Genomic DNA, 23,497 nt, shown 5'->3' with positions numbered 1-23,497 from the left:
AGTCATGTGGCAGACGATGCTTAGGGTTAAGTCTCCAAGTCCTTCTCTGGTGTACTTTGCCTGTCCCACCCGCACACTCTCTAGTGGATGTGAAGGTGTACACCTGCTCAACAGCAGCATGTGTATTGTAAGTGATGAACATGATCAGGTGATGGCCTCTGCACCTACTGCAGTCCTCCTCTAGCTGATTGCATGTGGAACAGCTGTGATGTTGTTCCCATAGCAATTTGCATGATAAACACAGTACATTATCTAGGGAAAACATGTTGGTATTTGGCCATGACAGTCACTGTGAGTGGTACCTGGATGTGGTGTTATGACACATCACAGATGATATCTGGATGTACCTCAAATATTATACACAGTGGGAAATAGCTTAAAGACAGGAGGGTGATGTGCCACACATGACTACAGCATATGTGTAGCTATGCTGCATTGAGACTGCTGTCTGTTTAACATGTGTGTGGTAATGGCTATTCTGTATGTTTTAATACAGACATGACAATACTCTGTTCATGAGGGACCCCCATCTGTAGGGCCATCTGTGAACTGGTCAGTGCGTGCAACCATTTGTTTCCTGTGTTACACACTGAACACATATCTGTGCACAGCAGGAGCATAGTGTGAGGATTGCAGACAGTACATGATGATAGGGATGTGTTACTGCCATCGCATCCCTGACTGGACATGTGTCACATGAAACAGTGGCATGACAGACACTGTCTGGGTTTCCCAGTGACAAGCCAATAATGGGCAACTGTTCATAGCTGCGGTCACACGTCTACTACACATTGTATAGATGGCATGCAGTATATATGCATGTGTTGTGCTCCCTCTGCAAAATGTATACCATCTGTTGTGTTGGGTTGATGGTGATATCTATACATAATGTTGTAGGTAATCCTGTATGCTGTTGTCTATCACTAAGCCATATGTAGGTTTAAACTGTAACACCACAGGCTGAATGGGTTGGGAGGTCCCGGCAGAACCTCTTGTCCCACTTCAGCTGACCATGGCACCGGGCACTAGGACATCTGGGGCCCAGCCTTGGACATAAACCTCTGTTGGCTTTGCACCACCTTCTGGTGGTACCACCACTGAGGATGGAGCATGTCCCCCCTGGGAGCAGGACCAGACAGGCACATGTCTGCTATAGTGCGGTCCTGGACATGTTGCATTGGGGGCTCACTAAGGGGTTCCAAAGCCAGATATGCAAGCTCAAGGGTGGAGTGTCATATTTACAGGGTGATGCTGCTCCTCCTGGACAGCCCCCAGCACTGCCTCCTTTGCAGCTGTTTAGGTGCAATGGCGATTGCCCATTGGCTGGGGACCTCCATCCCACTGTTCCGATGGGCTTGTGAATGCCAAACACCCATCCCCATCCAGGGTGTATCCCCCTACATGTGTCATATACCAACCCTGTATGCTGTCATGTCTGTAATCCTACCCTACCTATCCTTCATGGCCATACCTACACTCCTTCCCCTACATCCGACCCTCACCTACGGAAACATAAGGCCAATCGGCTCCTAGGACAACATATGCCGCCCTATACATAGCTGTCCATTTCACACACGTGCCCACTGGACACATGTAACCCTTGTAATATGCATCACAACATACTCCTGTTATCCTCACCCCTGTCCCTCAGGCAGACGATCCTGGTATGCACATCACTCCTAAATGGTCCAGGTACAGATGATGAGGATGACCCCATTGTACACACAACACTACCGGTCCCTCTATGGTTACCCCATTTACCTTTATCATGATGATGATGTTGCACACAGCACCTTGCAAGAGTACTGTTCACGCATAATGATTGGACAGATACTGTTGTGTTAATGTACATTACATGCACAGAGTGATGTATACGGCCAATGTACAACTATTTGCGTGTATGAATGACACATGTCTGTCTGAGGGAGTCTTGAGATCACATAGAACAACATCACTACATAATAAAGCTGGTGTTTCTCGTTTCATTCAGTTGTAATGCTTTGTTGCCACATGGTATGTTCCTGATATATCTCTATATATGTATGTACTTATATGCTGGACATTGTTGCATTTAACATTTTACCTTAAATGAAGACAAGACACTTCTTCCTCTCTTTCAGTGGTATTTATTACACACGTGTGGAAGCCTCATGGAAAGTACCAGGGAGACTCCCCAAACAAAGGAATGCATAAGCTTATATACTGGTGATACTGCTGATAGTACAAAAATATAAACTAGACCAATTAAATTAGTACAAAAGACAATTAACCAATCAATGGTTTACCCGTCGGCTTAAAGCAGTTCACATTACTACATCTCTAGGCAGAGAAAGAAAATCGGATACACTTCCATATAAGGCACATTTCTTGCTTTCAAGCAGGCTCCTGTTTTTCAGTGCTTTCGACTACTCACAGTTTACTCAGAGTTCACAGTACAAAGTTCATCTCAATGCATACAGATTGTCACATACTCATTTTCCTTAAGCACATATTTAGGCCATTCATATTCTACATATACATCTACATGATGGGATACATTCCTATACTGTTGAATGACTGTGCTGTATGATATGTTTGTGGTACTGTCCATTGTCTGTATATCTGCCATGGCGTATTGGTAAATCACATTAGCTGTGTGTGCAGGGCCCTGGTTCCGAGCCTTGCAGAGGCCATTTATTTGGTTGCAGGGCAGAACAAGGCCATTGGATACAGAGGGAGTAAGGCACATTAAAGCAGTTGGGAGCGGGTGTGCATGGGTTTGTGTGGTATTAAGCAATGCTGACCTCTGGTTACAGCTTCTTACACTCGGTTAGCCTCTACATTGCTTTACCAGTGCAATACTCGCATACTGGTAGCCAAACAGGCTTACACCCACTCGCTCCCGCACTTGCAAATGCACCGACATTGGTGCTTGCATCTGACACTCACACCCCTGGGTGGGAGCGAGGACCACAATATTACCTTATAATGCGTATTACATCAGATTACATGCCTACAGTATCGGGAATGGCTGCCCATTAGGCGACGGCATAGCGTTCGACTGTACGGAATCGGCGGCCTGTCCAGTGATTTAATCATATTATTTGTGTGTTCCTCATACAATCTGCTCCTATCTGGCTGATACATGGGAACCGAGACTCTTCAATACAGACAAGTAATTGGGTTTTGGGAGCCACATCCGTCGACCGAGTCATGTTACCGCATACCTATTATAGGTTTGCCACCTTTTCTATTGGCCAAGGTGGGACTTTAAGGTTACCACCTGTCCCACTTTGCGAGGGACAGTCCCTCTTTAGACAGTTGTGTCATGTGAAAATAATCAAGACATAGCAAATGTCCTGAGATTACAGGACAAAATTATATCCTAAGTTTCTTTAACAGTTGCATAAAACAGTTATTTTATATATGAAACTTCTATATGTTACGTGAAGTAGCATAAGCAATTCAAATGTTACTAGAATAAGCTTTTATTTGCGCAAAAAAGTAAAGTTCTGTACTATGCACGGCTGTAGGTATGTTTTGTGCTGGAAAATATGACATTTCTATCGAACATGTCCCACTTTGGGCATTTGAAAAGGCAGCAACCCTATAGGACCTTTATGTAGAGATGTCAGATTATGCAGGGCAAAACATACCCACAGCCAGTACAAAGGAGAGTACTTCACTGTTTTGCCTAAATAAAAGGTTATTCTTGTAGCAATATAGTTGCTTATACTGTTTCTTATAACATTTAGGTGATTCAGATACAAAATAATTGTTTTATGCAACTACTACAGACAATATAGGAAATCTTTGTCCTAAATCACAAGACATTTGCCATAATTTCAATTATTTTGCAGGACACAACTGCCCAAAGGGGAGTATACCTCGCAAAGGTGGACAGGTGGTAACCCCAACCCTATTATTCTATCATCTTTCTAAGGTAGTCGGCGGAATATGCACTTTCTGTCACTGGCAGACCTCTCATATGAATGGGGAAGAATGAACACTGAATCAGGGACACTGCATAACAACCTCAGGGATACATTTAGAAGTTTGGTGCTATTGACCTGACACACTGACAGGCCCTGAGCATATGTATTCATACACACTGTCTGAGGTACATGCTGATTATGACTCTTACATGTTGTCATTATTCATTATGTGTATTCCGCCACCTTTCCTCCTAATATCACTAGTTCTAGGAGGGTTTAGGTGGGACAGAGTTAGATTCTGAGTCATAATCACGGACGTCTCTGGTAATTGGGGAAAGTTCAATGGTATGGTCCCTATGTGTTCCCCCAATGGTTTACGGACTATCCAGTGGATGTGCTCTTAAGGTTTGGGAGGTATGGGCGTCTGCTATGCTCACATTGGAATATTACTTACATCCACGGGGCGGTCCTAATATGGCTCTGTCAGCCAACACCTGCATACCTAGGCCCATAATCGCATACCCATAGTTCCCCTAACAGCACTCATCCTTACTGTGGGTGCAGGTGGGGTATAAACCCACCCCTTCACACTGCCCACTTTCCCTGTGTCGGGACACATGTCGTACATTGTGTCAACCCATGTGTTATCAGGCTTGCACAACCTACTGGTCTGTGTAAATCTACAGCCTGGTCGCATCAATCATTACAGGGCTTGCCTCCAATCACTAAATTTTTGGTTTCCCACAAGGGACATCGCTGTCCATGTTTCAAGTGTAGACCTTGCAGATCTCTCCCACTGGTAGTTTCCTGCCGGTGGTCTGGGAAGCAGTGGTGTATTTACCTTTATTGCATGTCTGTATGTCTCACCGGCCTAGCTGGGGGGGTGGGGGGTAGACGTTTGTTTATTGGACCTCCCACCAACATATGCCCGGACTGAACATATGTTACCCGTAACTGCTGTATAATATCCTAGGTATGTGTATATTTACTGTAATATATATATATATATATATATATATATATATATATATATATATATATATATATATATATATATATATTTACATTAATATATACAGATATAGCTGCATATGTATGCGTACATGTATATTCATATCTTGCTATATATATATATATATATATATATATATATATATATCTATATATATATTTGTAAATATATATATATATCTATATGATCTAACGACATATGGGTCTATGGTTGTCTGCATATGTATAGATTCATATGTGGGTGTATATCTGTATTCTTTCTCTGTATGTACACATTCATACTACAGCGAGGGAGAAGCATATCTCTATCTCGCTATGGGAACATATGCACACACATAGCTCTACTTATATACGTCTCCATCTGGTTATTCCGTTCCATGCCATATAGAATACACTTTGCTTTAGTGGGTCTCACAGTGGGTGCGGCTGCTCATTGGGCGACGCCTCTGCCCAATAAGCACATTTGATAGCATCTAGGGCTCTCCATATTGGCCAACATCAGTCAACACCTGCACACCTAGACCCATAAGTAGCTACCCATAGTTCCCCCACCCTCACCTCCTCGACAGCACCCATCCTTACCTCTGGGACCTGGTCGGTTCTGGACACACCACTACACGCTGCCCACTCTCCACTTCACGGGACACATTTCATACAATTGTCTCAGCCCATGGGTAATCTGGGTTATCCACCCTTGTATTCCAAGTCTGTATACACTGTGGACAAACTGGATGATCTATTGCATTCCTATGGTTTGGCCAATTTTTGGGGTGTCCCGCAAGGGATGCTCCAGTATGTGTTCCATTATTAGAATCCACGGGTTTACTGTGTTCTCCCCAGGTGTATCCTGCCTGTGGTCTGGGGAGCAGTGGACACTTTACATTGCTTGTGTGTATAGTTCCCGTGTCCGGCTGTAGGGGGGGTGGAAGGGCATGCTGCATGTGTCATGTGTCTTGCCTGGGCTCCTCACTTCCATTGCCATAGCCTGTGAAATATATATATATATATATATATATATATATATATATATATATATATGTGTGTGTGCGTGTGCGTAGATATATAGAGATATACAGCTATGATAGGAAAAAGCACACAGGAATGACATTTGATATATATATATATATATATATATATATATATATATATACACACACACACACACACACACATGTATTTACTTATATATGTACATATATGTGTGTATATATATATATATATATATATATATATATATATATATCTGTGTGTCTGTAAACCAATACATTCCCTGCGCATACGCACTTACATATGCGTAATGGTGTTTATATATGCTTCACCAGCATACTAGTGCCTTATTTATTATGACACCGGCACTTCACTCCATTTATCTTGTAATCGGTATTTAGCACGTTATTCAGCAGACAGATGTCGCAATATGTTCATGTATGGATTACCGATGGTAAATGGAATGTGATACAGTGTGATTTGGTACGAGAATGTCTGTTCGTTAGTGGGTTGCTCTAACGAGTGCACTATTGCTGTGCCACTCCATATGCATGTATACCCATATGCCCATATACCCATGGCTCCTGGTTCCCCAAACACACCCCGATGCCTCCCTAACACTGCTGTCGTCCATTCTCCTGTCGGAAGCACGGTGTATCAACACCACTACACACTGGCCACACCCTACTCCTATAGAGCCATCCCACCATCCCATTGGTTTACTCGCTCCAGGTATCCTCCGACCTCCCATACATTTAGTCCACGAACATTATTGATGTGAGCGACCAAAGGAATACGTTTTGCTATTATTGGGCTGACCCACATGGGACACGCAAGTGTTTATGGCAGGATTAGACTCTAGACTTTATTACATCTTTACTCCAGTTAACATGACACTACAATTCATTAATATGTATGACTATGCGGAATCACACATGTTCAACATGGGAGCCTAGTTATGTATGTGTTCAGCATATTTCTTTTACAATTAGACCAGTTAAATACTTGTTGTTGCCGTACCGGGCAGATCAAAGGAAGAATTCCATGTGTGGGAAAGCCCTCACATTAGATTATCGTCAGCAGAGCACTGACTTTGGACACTGTACACACCTCTGCGTTCTAGCAGTTTCGTCCCGTCCCTCTTCTGCACAGCCTATTATTCCATCTACTGTCGTTGTTTGTATGTGCACATTCCTATTATTTATGTCAGCAAATGGAATGCATGTGTTACAGAGAATGTACTTTTACATATTGTTGTCTGCATGTGTGTATGCATATATACCTATTACAAACTAGCTGATCTGCACGGGGCGGTCTAATTAGAACCGGGCCATCCAACCCTGGCACGCCTGGATCCATAATTTCATACCCATAGCTCCTCCACCCCACCTGTGTTGAATTTACATGCGTAACTTCCATTATCCACTTGTTATCGCAGCCATGACACACCTTTACACATTGCTCTCTCCAGAGCATTTGGGGCCCTACACATATTTTGTCCTGCCTCGTGTATTCACAGGCTCTCCCGCCATGTAATATTTGCACATACGTGCCTTTCCTGGGGTTATGGATTACGTCCATTTGCGCTTTACAATTTTTGGTGGTCCCAGCATGGACTACTTTCTGTCTGTGTGTAAAGTAGACTTAGCAATTCAATGATGTTACTCCCACTGGTAAAACCCTGCATGTGGTGTGATTAACAGTGCTCTGCTCTCTCCTGGGCAGCTTTTTATGACATACACTGACACCACTATATAATACCATATTTGCTCTTGATTCCCTTCACATCCCTTGTGTATGCTTTATTGTTACGACGTTCAGTCTTCATATATATATATATATATATATATATATATATACATAGATATATATATATATATATATATATATATATATATATATATATATATATATATATATATATATATATATTACATCTATACATACATATATACATTTCCTATGCTGGGCCCTGCTTACACCACAGGCACTCATATATGCTTACTGTGTGTTACATATGTTTACTGCCGCTTATTTGTGCCTTATTCATTATGACAGTACCACTTTGATTGAAGGGATCTGGTTAATAGTCCCATGCGATACACATGTTCACTTTTACATGTTTTAATGTCGGCTTTACAGCAGAACAACATTCATTCCACAAGGAAAATGATATGTGCTATAGTCAAATTTGAACCGTGAATGCCTGTTCATTAGGTGGATTCTCTAACCACTACACTATTGGTGTTCTGCTTCATTTATAAGTATACCCATAGTTCATAGTTACCCGAATACACGCCTCAACACTTCACTTTCACAGCAGGCATGTGTGTGTGTGTGTGTGTGTGTGTGTGTGTGTGTATGGTTGCCACCCTTTCAAATGCCCAAAGTGGGACATTATTGGTACAAACGTCAGATTTTGCAGTCCGGAACATACCCACAGCCAGAACCTCACTTTTTGGCCTAAATGACAGCTTATTCTTGTAGCATTTTAGTTGCTTATTCTGTTTCTTATAACATTTAGGTGTTTCAGATATAGAATAACTGTTTTATGCAGCTATTACATAAATATACGTGATTTTGTCATTAAATCTCAGGACATCTTCCATTTTACATTATTTGTACAGGATGCAACTGCCCAAAGAGGGACTGCCCTTCGCAAAGTGGGACAGGTGGCTACCCTATATATATATATATATATATATATATATATATATATATATATATATATATATATATTTGTGTGTGTGTACGTACACATGCACACACATCTATATGATTTAATTACTTTGATCATACTGTTGAATGACTGTGCTGTCAGCTATATTTGTGACAAAATCGAAGTTAGGTATAACTGCTGTGGCTTAGTGGTAAATCACATTGATTGTGATGTGTAGGGTCCTGGCACTGGGCCTGGCCAACACGATTTAGTGTTGCTTTGTAGAACAAGAGCCGTTGAACAAATGGTGAGTACAACACTTTTCAGCTGTGGTTTTCCGTTTAACCGCCAATTCACGTCACGCAAAAACTTTCTACATTCTTACTGTGATACGTCACCCCAGTTCACATTTAATTGGTATTATATCGTTATACAGGATAAAATTAGCAAGATATGCTCGTATACAGATTACTCATCATAAATGGTGTGTGCTGCAGTCGAACCGGCAATGTCTGCTTGATAGTCTGATGCTCTAACCACTACACTATTGATGTTCTGCTTCATTTATATTCATTTACCCGAACACATGCCTCAACACTTCACTAACACAGCAGGCATACATTTTCCTGCTGGGAAAACCACACTACTACACATGCGCCATTCCCTACTGCTTTAGAAATGTCCTGTATTTTGGCTCACTCCAAGTATATTCAGACGTCCCAAGCTTATAGTCCTGGGACATACGTTCATATCATGGGCAGGGTGTTCAATTAGTCTTCTGATTTTCGTCTTGGTCGACTGTTGACTGGGACTGCCCTGTATCTGTTTGAAAGTCACACTTAGTACGGGGACATAGTTAGTTAGTTTCACTTTTAGCGTCCTACCTGTGGTTTGGGATGCAGAGGTGGGCTCACCTCTGGCCAACCTGATATGACAGCACTAAATATTACGTGGCGGGGGGGGGGGTCCACTGCTGTTTTCCTTCACATTCGTTATGACTGCTATATTGTGACCATGTTCATTCTTCATATATATATATATATATATATATATATATATATATATATATATATATATATTTATATGTATCTCGGTCTTTACATACACATACATATACACCTACATGCTTATTTACATTTCCCATACTGTTGAATGACTGCCACTTAATGTCGTGCATACACGCTTGCATACCCGCTTACGTCTAGGGTAAAGTGGGACATTTTCGGGACACACATCAGATTTTACAGGCCGACACATACCTATGGTCAGTACAAAGGATAGAACTTTACTGTTTTGCCTAAATGAAAGCTTATTCTTGTAGCAGTTTAGTTGCTTATTCTGTTTCTTGTAACATTTAGGTATTTTATATCCAGAAATAACTATTTTATGCAACTATTACATGAAATATGGGACTTAATTATGTCCTACAATCTCAGGACATTTGCCGTTTTAGTATTTTTGGTCAGGGCACAACTGCCCAAAATGGGACTGTCCCTCGCAAAGTGGGACAGGTGGTAACCCTAGTTACGTCTGCTTTAAAGTGCCTTAATCACCCTATATCCACTGCCACTATTGTGGCCATCATATAAAATTAGCCCTTGCATGGCTTGGACCCGGGAACAGGAACACCATAGTCACTGGTTTTACCACTAAACCATCAGTGATACATTCTCTATGGATGGTAATTAGGCTATATGACTTTACTACAGCCATTCCACAGTACTGGCAACAAATGTGACAGTCGGGTGGTGTACATATGTATAGTACATGTTACTATTCATATGTTTATGAGCTGCATATGTATACATTTGCAAGTATACATATTTATGAATTGGACACATACTTGACTACTGCTTATATGCATGTATGTGTGTGATGTGTAGCTATGCGAATGTGAAAGGTATATATTTCCGATAATGCACGTGGGGAGACGTGCATCATGGTCAGGTGTTTAATCCCGGGTCGTAGGTTCTGCAGGACCGGCTGGAGGCTGAGCAGGGTTGTGGACAACTACTGCTCATACAACTTGTGTCCAGATGTCTACGTGACTGGACATCGTGTCATGACACCAAGTCTAATCTTTAGAACAGATACTTATCCCATGAGGGATAGCCAAAAATTTATATAAATATAAATTAATAACCTCGATTCTTTTGGCTTTATGAAAATGAGGTAGGGTTATACATGAAAGGGATAAATAGCTTGCAATCCTGAGACTGCCTAGGGTGAGACTACCTACTAGATATGAGTAGGGGTCACTATGTGCAGATATGGCTGCCCCAAGCTAGCAGCCCGAGTATGGGTGGTTTTGGTGGACGTTCAGGAAGGGGGGGGGTGTACTGTGGAGGGGATGATGGGTATTCAGTTATGTATCCAGGTGTGTTGGGGTTGGATGGCTCAGTTCAGGCCAGACCATTATGTAGGTGTGAGCCAGTAATGTTTCTGTACATGTGTATCGCACATTTTAAAGTTCATGTGTTTGTGAGATTGTGTTCTACAGTATGGCCTGTCAGGTTGTACTGCGGATGTGAATGTTTGTTCTTTGGTTTTCTTTCTGATTCACCCACTGCTCCCTCGTACACCTCCAGTTCACCTATTGTGCATCCGACCCAGTCTCCCCTTGGCAAATTGTTATATTACCCGTCACCTCCCACCCCCATATTCCACACACACCATCCATCCCTTCTCTGGTTGATGGCCCATGGCACAGACAACAGAACACATTGCATACACTACATATCTCTGGTACCAATATGGTTGTGAGGACGACCCTAGCATTTTTAATCTTCCCCATGCTGTACTTCATGCACATAGGTACACGCAAATACTCATCTTTCATGACATGGTAGGCAGACCCGGGTAATACCAGTTCATCTTTGGGCTGTCCAGACAAGGACGACTTGGACCACGAATGGGCAGATATTGAGTGAATGCTCTGACCATTGGTAGGATTGCCACCTTTTCAAATGACCAAAGTGGGACATTTTCGGGACACACATCAGATTTTACAGGCCAACACATACCCACGGTCAGTACAAAGGATAGTACTTTAGTTTTATGCCTAAATGAAAGCTTATTGTTGTAGCAGTTTAGTTGCTTATTCTGTTTCTTGTAACATTTAGATATTTTACATACAGAAATAAGTATTGTATGGAACTATTACATAAAATATGGGACATAATTATGTCCTACAATCACAGGACATTTAACATTTTTAATGGTTTTGGTAAGGACACAACTGCTCAGAGAGGGACTTTCCCTCACAAAGTGGGACAGGTGGTAACCCTAACCATTGGGCTAGGCTTAGCAAAGGGCAGCAGCATGCTAACACGCTGCGTTTCGCTTCCACTTGGTATAACAATCAACACTACAATGGAATACGGGCACGGGGTTTTAAATGTCATTTGTTCGAGGGATGGGGACTCAATATTCAGCTACGTGCCTTTGTGTTTACTTTTTATTTTGGTGTTTGCAAAACTGTCTTGTATACATTGCATACATTTCAGTATCCACGGACACTGACAGGAGTGATTATTATTAGAGGCAGGCTGTAATAGTCAGCATTTTAGGTTGCACGTCTGCAGCCGACATGTTCACGCCTCCGTGCAGCACTTAGGACACGCCCCCTGCACTCACGCACATTTCCTATGCACATGGACGTTGCGTCAGTGCGCCTTCATTAATATGCATGCGGTGCTGCTGCACCATCTCTATGCCGCACGGTCGGTGCAAGGCTAATGCCGTCCTTGCGCCGAGCTTCCTGAATCCTGAGGATAGATTTGTACAGGATGTACAATTAGTGAAAGCAGTAGTGGTACCAACATTTCCAGTAGTCTCTAACCCTGCAACAATACTGAGTTCTATTTTATCAGACACCACTACCTTCTCAATGATAGACTTTTCATCTGTCTTGTTTGCTATTCCTTAACATTCAGATAGACAATATTTGTTTGCATTAACATATAGAGGGCAACAGTACACTTAGACTAGATTACTGCAGGGCTATGCAGAATCACCCACTCTTTACTCTAAAGAAATGAAAAAAAAAAAAACAGCTAGACAAGATTAAATTTCCTTGTGGTTCTACTCTAATTCAGTATGTAAATGACTTACCTTTAACTTCAAAACTCCCAAATGACTGCAGACAAGATGCTATTTTTTTCTTTTGACAAAGTTAGCAGACTTAGGATTAAATGTTAGGAAAGACAAATTGCACTTATGGAACTTGTGGGTTCAGTATTTGGAACATCTTACTATAGAACAATCTAGACAGATCTTGCCCTCACGTATTGCTTGAATACAAACTGCACCATATCCTACTACATTAAAACTGTTGTGAGCTTTCTTGGGATGAGCAGGTTACTGTAGACAATGGATTTCTAATTATGCAGAAGTAGTAAAATCTTTATTAGAATTCTTAAAAAAAAGATACATCTAAACCTTTACCCTGGCAGGACTGCCACGAACAAGGTTATGCACAATTGAAAACATTACTTTTAAACCCTGCTGCACTTGAGTTGCCAGATTATTCTAAGAGATTTTTCTTTGTTATTGAAAAAAATGAAGTAGCATTAGGATTTTTAGCACAATGTAGAAATGATGGTTCTAGCCCTATCGCTTATTTCATTACAAATATTGATCCTGTAAGAGCAGCCCCTCTCCACTACCTTAGGGAGGTGCCCATGATGCCATGCTTAGTGGAAATGGTGGCTGCTCTGTCGGCATGAGACGTGGATGGCAGTTCCGCATTCCATAGAGGCATTGTTATTAAATACTAAAATTCAATACTTATCTGTAGCATGATTGTCTAAACATGAATTGTCCTTACTTAATATCCCTTCTTTCAGATTTTTGATTTCCCTCATGTAACCTTGCTTCTTTAAATCCTACAGCAGACAAAGGATAACCTCAAAACTATTTAGTTTGTGTTAACACCATGCTTCCACCTAGGTATTCCATTGCAGAATCCACATTTAATTATTTTTGTGGATGGTACGACTGCAGTGGTGGTGCTGCGGTAGCGCTGTCGCCTCACAATAAGACATTGTCCTGTTCGATTCTCAGCTAAAGCGTCTTCTATGTGGAGACATGCATGAGTGGGCGTACCTTCGTTGAAGGTTGTACGTCAGGGCTGGCAACTCGGTATGTAAAAATCTACTGCCAATCATTAGCGGACCGGAGTTCCGCTGTGGCGACCCCTAACCGGGAAAAGCCGAACGATACAACAACAACTCATTCAAAGAGATGATGGTGAACCTATAGCAGCCTTTTCTATTTGTACACAAGACAGAATTTTAACTGGAAGATTAAATGGAAATGTGTCTGTTCAAGTAGTCAAACTTGTAGCTATTACTGAAGCCTATAAGATTGGCAAAGATAAATCAGCAACAGTTTTCACAGAATCATGTCATGCTTACGGAGTCGGTCATGATTTTGGGACACTTTGGAAAGAGAGATGTTTGACTGAGGAATTGTTACTAAAATACAGTTTTATTAATGATTTATTAAATGCCTTATTATTGACAGGAAATGTATCTGTGGTTAAATAAACTGCACGTAAAAATTATGATTCCTTTATAACTAAAGGAAATAGTTTTGCAAGTCTAGTGGCAAGACATGCTGCATCGTCTTATCCTGTTCAGGCTTTATTTTTGCAACAATTGAATGAAACTAACATTTTTTTCTTTACATGATTTTCTTGTCTTTTCAGAACTGGACAGAGGACTCAGATAATGAGGGAGATAAATGATGACTGTAGTTTGTCTCTGGACCTTTTGTGGCACCACCACCCAGACAGACAGCTAGTAGCCCCACAAAATGTCTTAATCTAATTGGCTAAAGCCTACAATTTACCTTTTCATTTGGGCAAAAATGCTTTGATAAAACAGATTTCCAATGACTGGTATTCTGTTCATCTTTCAGAAGTCACTCAACATTTTGTAAATACTTGTGTAGTTTGCTTAGAACTCAATGTGTCTAAATCAGTACCTGCACCTATTTGAACACAAAAGCCTTGGGGACCATTTTGTTCCATGCAGTGGGACTTTATTGTAAAAATGTAAATATACATTGGTTGTTGTTGACACTTTTTCTAAATGGGCTGAGGTGTATCCCTGTGTAAAGAATAATGCAGACTGTAGCTAAAAACCTGTTAACAGAACTGATCCCAAGATTTGGGGTCCCTTGTTGCATTCAATTGGATCAGGGCACTGACTTTACTACTCAAGTAATACAGCAGATTTGCAAAACTCTGAATGTGAAATTGCAGTTTAATTGTCCCTAAAGACCATAACCCACAAGAATAGTGAAAAGAGCTAATCAAACAATTAAGACCTGATTAGCTAAAGTTTGTAAAGAGACTGACCTTAAGTGGCCAGACACTTTGCCCTTAGTTTTATTCAGTATGAGAAATGTAGTTAGTATCATTAGCAGATTATCTTCTCATTAATTCTTATGAGCAGACCAATGAAAATGCCTGCTACACCCCACAAAGCATTTGGAATTGCTAGACATTGATGAATTAATTTTCTTGTACTGTAAATCTCTGTGTTCTGTTTTGTAGATATATCATTAGAACTAGAACTCAGCAAACCAGAGAATAACCAGAAGAACGTGAGCACTCCAAAGGACACCAGCTTTATTCATAAACAGTTAAGCACTTTCCTCTCCACTACAGAGACTTCCTCAGAACAAAAATCACAACCTTACCCAACCAAGTTAAATACACCCATAAATTATTCAGTTAAACAACAATTAAAATCCTTAAAGCAATATCAAACTTCCAATGTTAACATAGTTCACCACATTGTTTTAAAAAAATTCTTAAAAACAAGATTTAAACAAAATGTTACATTGTTTTATATTAAAAATGTGTTTACATAAATTAACAAACCAAAAACAATTTTTTTTTAATTTTTTTTTTTAAACCTAAGTTCTCAAGTAAACTAACCTGAAATTTGATCAAGTTTAAGAATGCTAGCAATACTAATGGTTTCATTGATGCCTGGAAATCTAGAGGCATCCATAAACAATAGCCATTTTAATTCCATTACATCCAAGTGAACATCCAAAATACCCCCTTTTTCATCCTCATTGAGGTGTTGCAAGAACAAAAATTTGAAACAATGTGTGGTATGTTCGCTTATGTGCCTATATAGTGCACTGGTTACCCCACCATGCTTAATGTCACCTAAATGTTCTCCCATTCTAATTTTCAATTTCCTACTAGTTTTACCTATATAGAAAATGGGATATTTCTGACATTTAGCCATATAAATCACCATTTTACTATTACAATTGTAATGGCCCCCAATATGCAACCTATGTCCATTAATTTTCACATAATCCCCAGTTTCAAATATGTGTGGACAAAAAGAACAAGCATTACATTTAAAACTACCCACTCTTCTATTTGTCTTGTGTGTAGATCTCACCCCCTCAAGAATGTTCTTAATACATTTATCTCTTCTAAAAATGTACTTGGGGTGTTTTCCAACTTTAGAACCTATACCTGCATCACACTTCAAGATATTCCAGTAGTCATTTAACACCTCAATAGTGGAGTTGGCCATCCCATTATATGTTAGCACTAAAGACAAGTTAAAATCCTCCTTTAAATCCCTAACACTATTATTTCTAACGAATCCAAAGCCCAAAATTGGTTTGTATACCCCATGCCTGCACTTAAAAATAACCTCTCTAGTTAAATTTTCCAAAAGCCAGCCAGGATATCCCCTTTGCTTGAACATTTTACAAATAAAATCCAACTCAATCAAAAAATCAGTTTCTGAACTAACCATCCTAGCTGCCCTTATCAATTGGCCTTTTACCACTCCTTTTTTCTGATAATCAGGATGGCAACTCCCATAATCTAAATACGAATTTGAAAAGGTTTTTTTCCTATGTATTTTAGTTAAGAATTTTTTCCGGGAATAATCAATGGTTAAATCAACATCTAAGTAAATAATGTGTTCATTGTCGTATTCAAAGGTGAATTTAGTTCTATTAATATATACTAAAAATTCATTAAGACTATCCTCAGTCCCTTTCCAAATCAGGAATAAATCGTCCAGGAATCTGGTGTAGTGTGTGATTTGGTCCTTGTACTGGTGTAATAAAATTCTGCATGAACAACTACTTTGTATCAGGCATAATAAGGGTTAAACTATCTTGCGTGCAAAGAAAGATTTTCTAAAAGAACTGTTTGACCTGTTTAAACAGGCTGACCATGAAAGAATGTGCAGATGTTAACCTGCAGTCTGAGTAAGAACAGAACTTGTCATTATCTTATGACCCTTGCACATTTCTGTCTTAACTGAAACTCAGTGGCTGATAAACATCTTGTTGAGTATGTATGTGTATGTGCAGAAGGGGCTATAAAAACCCCTGCAGTTTGTACAGAAGTTAGACTGCTGAAATTCCACCATCGATGTGGCAGGTCTCCATGCATGTAAATAAAGCTTTTTATTTGCTTATCAAAATCGCTGTGTTTCTTCTAGTGAATGTTAGAGAAATAAGTGTTTTTCTTTTAACATTTTCTGGCGCCCAACGTGGGGCCACCTCTTCACGATGCGAATCACACAAGAGGGACTGAAAACCTGTAAAGGAAGGGAGAACGAATCACGGACTCCCTGATAAGTGAAAGACCTCCGACAAAATCTTGTCGTAAGTAGAGGCCAGTCGCTCTTGATTCAATCCGCGAGACAGTGACGAACGAAAGGGCGGAAGACTCACAGCAAGGTAAGCTTTCCCTTTTTTTTTTTAATAACGGATAGGGAAAAAGGAAGGGACTAGTCATAAGGGACAATTGTTTTGTTAAAAAAGGACTATCTTTAAGTAAAAATTCTGAAGATAGCTAGAGATCTCAGGAAAAAGGAATAATTTCTCTTTTAAATAAGGGAAATGGGAACAGGAAATAGTTGCTGTTCAACAGCAAAAACTGAAGATGAACAACATATGTTTAAATTACATCCAAAAAAATCTAAAATATTTAGACAAATGGAAGACGGAGTATCAGTTTTCAGGAAAATTAGATAAGTACCAATGTCAGAGGTTGGTAAGGGACCTGCGCAGAGACGTAGGCAGTAGAGTAAAAGACCAAAAAAAGGTGGGATTCCCACAAGCACAAAAATGGCTTGAGGAAGCAAACAAAATGTATCTTAGTAAAAATATGGCTACAAAGGATGATTCAAGTGCAAAATCCACGTTCTTTGTTAACAATGAAGATGACGACACCATCGTATCTGCTCGTCGTAATCCTTCAGCCCCGCCCTACCTCGTGGAAGGAGTGGAGGGTGAAGAACCGGTTAAGCCACCACAATATCCACCATTTACCCTCCAGCACAACCCGTAATATTGCAGAAAACTCCTGGCACTTTCCTAGAGCTGCGTAACCGAAAGGTAGGGGGTGGTGAGTGGAGAGTAAAGGATAAGCCGGTGCCAGATAGTGAGAGTGAGTACCCTTTGATTCAGGTAGCAAACCCACAGGCAGGAATGGACGGACAGGGTCCTACAATCCTGGTTTACCACCCCTGGACTAAAGAAGACATTAGAAAGGCTGTAGAAGGAATCCCCCACCCAAAAGACAATATGAAGAAATTTGCAGATGACATGCACGGTATTGCAAACAAGTTATAAACTTAACAGTATTGAAATTGAACAGGTACTCTGACAGATTTTAGGTCCTGACTGGCACCTTATCTGTGGAGATTGGAAACCCCTTACGGAGGACGGGGAGCCTCTTGGTCATGATACTGCAGAATTTGAGAGGCAACTTAAAAAGTTGCTTGAGCGGGTCGCAGGAAAATGGAAGGCACGTGCGGACTGGACACGCATTAATCAATGCGTACAGTCCAATGATGAGAAGGTAGACCATTATTTACAGCGTTTAACTGTTATTTTTAATGACCATAGTGGCACAGAAGTGCCCACTAATCAGGAGGCAGATTCATCATATGAACAACAGTTAAAGAATGCCTTTTTGAAAGGGTGTAGCACTCTGATTAGTAATTTTATTACTAAACATATGATAGACCATAGAACAGCATGGTTACAACCACTGTTAGAATATGCTAGGCATGCGGAGAAGTACATAGCAGATAAAAAGAAGAAACAAGCACAGACCCTCACGGTTAATTCGGATGGCACGATTATGTTGCTGCAAGGTCAACCTAATAGGGGCAGAGGCAGGGGGCGAGGAAATGTAGGACACTCTGAGGATTATGAGGGAAGGGTAAAGAGGGGGGAATGTTTTAAGTGTGGTAAGAAAGGACATTTTGCAAGAGATTGTCGTAGCTTGGGACAACCGGGTGCCTCACAGGCACAGTGCAGTTCTCAGCATGACTATATGACAGTGAGGAAGGGTGGCCAGGGCCACCGGATGAAATTATGGAAGGTTATGAGGAGGAGAACGAAGAGACCAAAGGGGAATGTGCAGGATGGGAACACGAGAAAAGCAGTTTTTCTGCTGATGGAGAATACCAAGTTGTCAACTTGACAGCATTAGCGTCAACTATGCAACTGGAGGTGCAACCTGTGATTAGTTTGCAGGTTGAAGGACAAGAAGTAGAATTCTTGTGTGATTCGGGAGCAATAGGACCTTGCTAAAACATACTGCTGTGCCATCTGATGCAGCCATGAATGATTATGTATTAGTAAAAGCGGCAAATGGACGAATCTATCCGCTGTGGTTCACAGACCCTCAAACAAACCAGACCATTAGGTTTCGTGTAATTATTTCACACATTTGCCCTGTTAATTTGTTAGGAAGGGACCTAATGCATGTTTTTGGTATAGCAGCAATCCCCACAGCCCATGGTATACAGGCCAAGCGAGTACAACTTGAAGCTGCATTCTTGCAAGAAAGACAGGGAGATTTACATTACTGGTATAGTAATGATTTGGTCTCTACAGGTCCTCAAAGCGTAACAAATGACTTACTAAATTTGGCTTTAAGTAAGTATGGTCATCAACCACCAGTGAAGGCAGAACAGTTGCACTGTACAATGTACTATAGAAAATTGATAGGTCCTGATACGGTATATGAAACACTGTTTTTTAAATATAAAATCACGAAGATTGTTTTAAAGCAACTGTACTGGGATAAATTAGGAAACTATGCAGCCACATGCAGTCTCACGAAAGATATGCTGGCACTTTTTAGGAGTAATCTTACACCGCATGTATCTGTAAAGAAAGAGGAAGGACAGGCTTGGGTCTCTGTAGGTAAAAAGGTAACGGAATGGAGTACCTTGTCGGAAGAACAGTTACAAAGCAGGGGGGTTCAGGTACAAAAGTTGAATTGGGTTACACAGGCTAGACCCACAGTACATTTGAGGGAGGATAGGGCGTTGCCCAGCTGACTCTTCATGCTGAGTCTGCAAGAAGAAAATGATTTGCGGACTATACCACAGTCTTTGTGGTCGACTGGGCAGCATGATATAGGATTAATGAAAACAGCAGGTGCGGTCAAAATCACACCTAAATCTGATTATAGACCGCACAAACGACAGTATCCATTGAGCAAAATAGAAGGAGGAATTTCCCCGGTAATTGAAGCATTGCTACGGGCAGAGGTCTTGATCTCGTGCACAGATTCACCATATAATACGCCTTTGTTTCCAGTAAGGAAGCCGGACGGAACCTGGAGGATGGTACAGGATTTAAAGGCTGTTAATGCAGCCATAGTACCAAGGACCCCAGTAGTTCCAGATCCGTCTGTCCTACTGAATGATATCCTTCCTACAGACCAATATTTTACAGTTATTGATATCAGTAATGCATTTTTCTCTATCCCATTACATGAGGATAGCAGGTTTTGGTTCGCCTTTACATTTATGGGCAAACGTTACACATACACATGGTTACCTCAAGGTTACTGTGAAAGTCCTACTGTATTTCTCAAGAAATGTCAGCGAACCTGGCTCAATTTTCACCGAATCATGGAAGCCATCTATTGTTGTACGTAGACGACATCCTGCTGGCTGCCCCTACAGAATCTGCCTGTAAAACGGACTCCCTGCGGCTTCTACATTTTTTAGCAGAAGAAGGACACAAGGTAAATAAGTTTAAATTACAATTTTGTAAACTAGAGGTACGCTATTTGGGTTATTTAATATCTAACCAAGGCAGGCAACTTGATGGTACTAGAAAGGAAGCTATTCTCCAGGCACCTATGCCCCTCACAAAAAAGGAAAGGATGTCATTTTTGGGGATTACTAACTTTTGCCGTAGTTGGATACCTAACTATGCTGAGGAAGTAGGTCCTTTATCGTATCTGATCTTTGCACTCCCAATGGCAGCAAATGATCCCATTTCTTGGACGGATAGGTCCATTCAAGCGTTTACTCAGATCAAACAATTGATAGCAAGTTCAGCAGTTCTAGGTTTCCCTGATTATTCCAAACCTTTTATTCAGACTGTGGACTGTAAAGGCGGATACATGACATCCGTCCTGTTGCAGTCGCATGGGGACAAACTCAGACCCCTGGCCTTTTATTCAAGTAAATTGGACGCTGTCGCGTGATCATTACCACACTGCATGCAGGCAGTGGTGGTGGCATTGGTCATTCAAGCTTCGGCGACGCTTATTTTATTTCATCCACTGACCTTGTGAGTACCGCATTCGGTAGCAGTGATTCTGCTGCAGGATAAGTTAACTTTTCTATTCGGTAGCACTGATTCTGCTGCAGGATAAGTTAACTTTTCTATCTCCAAGCAGACACTTATCGTGTATGACTATTTTGTTGTCTCAACCTCATATGACTATAGAACGATGTACTATCCTAAACCCGGCTACTCTCCTCCCAACACTGGCTGATAGAACTCCACCTGTGACTGGACATGATTCATGCGAATGTTTTACCTAGACCTGACCTCAAGGATCAACCCTTACAGAGTTCTGACTGGACCTTATTTGTCGATGGGTCGGCCCGTAAAAATGAGATAGGTAACACCCAAGTAGGTTATGCAGTAACAATTGGTACACACATCATAGAAGCTAATCCTCTCCCCAGGAACTTGTCCGCACAAGCAGCGGAATTGATTGCTTTGACCAGGGCATGCGCTTTGTCGGAAGGTAAAGCAGCTACTATCTATACAGATAGTCAGTATGCTTTTTCTACAGTGCATGTCTTTGCCCAGCAATGGAAAAATAGGGGAATGGTCACTGCTTCGGGAAAAGAAATCACGCATAAAAACCTAATCTTAGATCTTTTACAAGCTATCCAACTACCTAGCAGGCTAGCAATTTGCAAATGCGCGGCTCACACTAGTGCTAAAGATCCGGTAGCATTAGGGAACGCCCTAGCTGATAAGACCGCAAAGGAAATTGCTTTAACATCCGCTTTTGCAGTTGAAACAGACTTGCAACCATCAGATAACCTTAATCTACTAACCATATGGGTTATGCAAGAGTTAAGCACTAAGCAGGAAAAGCAAAAATGGATAAGATATGGGGTGACACATGAGCAAGGGATTTATGTAGGACCAGATGGTAAATATGTTTTACCAACAAATTTATTTTGCTATGCCTCCCTCATTACTCATGGACTGTCTCACAATGGTCCAGCAGCTATGGTTTAGATAGTGCAACAAGTATTTTGGAGTAAAGGATTTGTAGCATATGCAAAACATTTTTGTCTGTCTTGCCTTGTATGTGCTCGTTTTCATGGGCAGGGTGGTATACGTGTTGCACCGGCAACCTTCCCAGTTCCACCCTATCCCTTTCATACCATCTGTATGGATTTCATTGAACTTACCCCTGCACAGCAGAAAAAGTTTGTATTAGTTATCATTGATGCGTTTTCTAAATGGGTTGAAGCATTTCCCGTCACTCATCCGGATGCTTCAACAGTGGCAAAAATTCTAACGAATGATATTATTCCACATTCTGATAATGGCACTCATTTTGTTAATCAAGTTATTCAGAAATTGGCTGTTGTTTTCAAAATTGACCTTAAACACCATTGTGCTTACCATCCGCAGTCAGCCGGGTTGGTCGAACGTCATAATGGTATTCTCAAAAGTAAGCTACGAAAACTCATGGCCGAGACACATCAGTCTTGGATTACCTGCTTACCTTTGGCACTCCTCTCCATGCGGACCACACCTACCTCCAAAGGTATTACACCATTTGAACTCCTTTATGGTCGCCCCTATTACGTCCCGCAATGGCAAGGGATATTGCCTGCGGAACGTGAGGGGGGTGAGGAGTTAGCAGATTACATGAGAAAATTGTTGACAAAAATTAAAACACCTCTAACAAATGATTGCTTTTCAGATCAGCAGAAGAGCAGAATTCTCAAAGTTAATCCGGGAGAATGGATTTGGGTCAAGATAATCAAGAGAAAAAACTGGGCTTCACCAAAGTGGGAAGGTCCATATCAAGTGCTGATTTCGACTCCTACTGCGGTTCGAATAAAAGAACAAACATCGTGGATCCACTTAACACATTGTAAACTGGTAAAACAGTTTGAGCTGGACAAAAATTTAGGTCCCCCTGAGGAACCTTAAGAAGTGACAAAGGGGGGGTGGTATTTAGTTATTTTTGAATACAATTTTTAGTTTTAATATTTTTTGTGTAGTTGTGCATCCATTTTAGTTTTCTTCAAACGAAGAAATGGAGTATTTCGTACCTGAAAGAAGACAAATAGACAATGATAATACATGGGAGCAGCCTTTCCTACAGAAAGATTGTACAATAATTTTGTTAACAGTCATTGTGATTACTGTATTTCTGTTTTGGCCATTTTTATTTTCAGATGCTGTTAGTCAAACTAAAAGGAGCACGAAAGACACAACTTGGCATCCACCTTTTAACACATATCAGGCTGCCAAATATGCTTATGCATCGTCTCTTAATGTGTCAAATTGTTGGGTATGTACTGCCATACCTACTGTCCACGGAGGACTAATGTTAAGTACGGTC

The sequence above is a fragment of the Protopterus annectens genome, chromosome 7.part0, assembly GCF_019279795.1.
Source record: "Protopterus annectens isolate FY-2018-M chromosome 7.part0, PAN1.0, whole genome shotgun sequence".
NCBI lineage: Eukaryota > Metazoa > Chordata > Ceratodontiformes > Protopteridae > Protopterus > Protopterus annectens.
Note: the sequence above shows the minus strand (reverse complement) of the source record.